General features: G+C 44.6%; 1 pseudogene; it reads right to left on the bottom strand.

The window, feature by feature from the left end:
* Positions 1-619: 619 nt before the first annotated feature.
* Positions 620-952, bottom strand: LOC108490071 (annotated as a pseudogene).
* Positions 953-3,084: the final 2,132 nt, after the last annotated feature.

Here is a 3,084-nt window from a genome sequence, read left to right as displayed (position 1 = left end):
CCCAGTCAGGAGCACGAGACCCTGAAGAAAGTGAGGGCAGGTCAAACAGCAAGGAGAAAAGTTAGTGTAACAGAAGGTTTACTTAGAACAGGATGTTTTAAGAGGGTAAAACAGTTCATCCTGCAAAGAAGCTCAAAACAATTCCAAGGCTTCAGGAAGTTCCTGAAACTGACCAGATTCACTAGGTCTCTCCCTTCAAATTATGTAGAAGCCCAAATGATTGCTGAGAGACACTCTCAGACAAGCTGAGCTGCCTAGAAGAGGCAGAGTCCCCAGACAGCCTGAAAGAGGCTCAAACCCTGAGGCTGGAGAGATGGTTCAGTGGGTAAGAGCACTGACTGCTCTTGCAGAGGACCCAAGTTCAGTTCCCAACATCCACATGGCAGCTAACAACCATCTGTAACTCCAGTTCTGGGGGATCTCACGCCCTCTTCTGACCCCCGCTGGCATTGCATGACACAGGTGCACCTACCTACATGCAGGCAATACACTCATACACATAAAATAAAAATAATAAAGTATTTTTTAAAAAGCAAAACTAAATGTACGAAGGAGGTTAGCAAATAAAAACATGAGAGTATTTTTTTAATCCACTTTTCTTTATTTACTTTCCATTAGTTTAAATCCGTGAGGGGTTCAGCATCACATGGATTCTGTGTCCAATGGCCTTTGCATGAAGGTTTCTTCAGAATTTAGCACAAACTATGCCACTGTTTCCATGGGCCTGCATTACCTTTCCCCAAATTACTCTGGTTTTATTTAATTTGCCACCAGAAGTCACTGTGTTGTTTTCTGCTTTATACACACAAGGACATCTCTTGCCTCAGTGGAACTCAGTTTCATCTTGGGCATAATTACTTTCGATTTTAAGAAGAGTTATATGCTCTCTTTGATTCCAGCGACCTTGCTTATAGCCAACAAAAGTGGCCTTGCACCACAGCCTTCCAGACATATTTGCCTTTTAGAAGTCCTGTTCCACAGGTGCCAAGATATAAAAGAGACTTGAGAGGGTTTTTTGTTGGGTTTTTTTTTGGAGGGGGGGGTGTTTGTCTTTTTGAGACAAGGTCTCCCTGTAGCTCCAACTGGCCTGGAACTCCCTATGCAGACCACAGTGGCCTTGAACTCACAGAGATCCACCTGCCTCTGCCTCCAAAGTGCTGGGATTAAAGGCATGTGACCACCATGGCCCAGCGAGAGTATTTTTCAAAAGCCAATATCGTGAAGTTGAACTACTACTAAATATGGGAGAATTGGAAAAGAAGCACAGAATGAAAAGAGGAAGGAAAAAAGGAAAGGAAGAGGTATTGCCCAAAAAGCAGGAAAATGGCTAACAAAATTAAAAGAACACATGGAGAGGAATAACAAAGTTCTTAAAAATTAGAATATAATGAAAATCCTGCTAAATAGGTAGGGACTAAAATGAAACGACTTTTTTCTGGTCCTCAACATTTGAAGACTGCCAGTTATACGCATGCAAGGGGGAGCGGTGAGCTTCCTTGTGGACTCTGTCTGTCCTTTGGTTTATGTTGTTTTGAGTCTGTATCACTAAGTGTCTGATACTTGCTAGACCTCTGTTCACAGTAGCTGTTTTCCTTCTTTGTGTATCTGGGGCCTCTGCTGGCCACACTTAGCTCTGCATTCTGTGGGCTGGTCAAATCCACCCTCTCAAGATTCTCCAGATCCTACCCCCTGAGGTATTGGCTAATGTTTCAGCCTGTGGGGGCACAGTCTCCCAAGTATGCTGGGTATAGAAAGCAGCCACAGCATGAAGGTTGTGCAGCAGAGGACCTGTGATGCTTTCAAGCCCTCCTTTTTTGTCACCTTCCTGGAGGAATGTTCTGTGGGGATCATGCACACTCCTGGACCCTCAGAGTTCTCATAGCAGTGAAGGATAGATAGGTGGCTCCTGAATTCATCTACCTGCTGCCTCAGGCTTAGAGCTATCAAACTCTAGTGTAATTCCCAGTTGGTGATGTCTGTTCCTGGCCATCTGTCTTTATACATGTCCCTGCCTCCTATGCCATTCAGCTTGTCAATGGCCAGCCCTCTTAGGCTCTACAACTCTCTGGACTTTCCCTTATCCAGGGGCTGTGGCAGGCCAGACTGAGGATCCATGACCTGAGGCTATTTCCTGATCTCAGTACCCCAAGTTAACTCAGTTTTTAGCACTAGATTCTCTCTCAAAATAGCAACTGGCCACTGCTCTCCAAGCCACCAAGCATGCCAACCTGGGATTTCTCTTCTCCATTGACTTGTCTGCCAGAGGAATTGCTGTCCACCACAACTGGATTTGAGGCTTGAGAGGGGTATAAAACTGTCTGGCTTTCATAAAACTGTCTGTCTTTCTTCTAGTTTACACACACACACACACACACACACACACACACACACACACACACGGAGGCATGCACATGTACACAGAGGCAGCCTCTAGCCTGACATCTTACCTGGAAGCTGTTGTTGCTTGTTTGAGACAGGGTCTCATGTAGCCCTGGCTGGCCCTGAACTCACTATGTAACCAAGGATGATGCTGAACTCCAGATCCCCCTATCAATACCTAACAAGTTATGGGGGTTTGCCTCTCATTTTCCAACATTCAGGATGGCAGTGCCACCATGTGGTCACAGCCGCAGGCTCCAAGTTTCTCAAGACCCCAGCCAACTTTTTTCAATACTATTTTATGCCTCTTTCGTAAATACTGAAGTAAACAGTAAAGAGTTTGTTCTTACAGCTAATTTTTTTCCCCACAATTCAACTCCAGAGAATAATTTGACAACTTTTTTTCCAATCGCTTTCATTAGTATTTTTCTAGCTCTATCTGTTATCTATCAATCGATCTCTTACTGATTACTCCTAAAGATGACTGCTTACAAAGACCCTAAAAGTCAAGGCAGGTGGGCCTCACAAAGTACCAGTTTGCCTGTTTCATCCCAGATCTGCTGAATTGGAGTTCAGAAGCCAGGACCACTGAGTTTCTAAACCCCAAGTTTTCGAAGTTCAGTGACAAAGGAACTCTTCCACCTCGCTAACTGATCCTTTCTTGCTCACGGTAGAAAATGTGTAGTAAGAGGTTGGGGGTATGCA

Source organism: Nannospalax galili, unplaced genomic scaffold (assembly GCF_000622305.1).
Source record: "Nannospalax galili isolate Female #2095 unplaced genomic scaffold, S.galili_v1.0 scaffold146, whole genome shotgun sequence".
Lineage (NCBI taxonomy): Eukaryota > Metazoa > Chordata > Mammalia > Rodentia > Spalacidae > Nannospalax > Nannospalax galili.
This window is presented reverse-complemented; position numbering and strand designations above follow the sequence as displayed.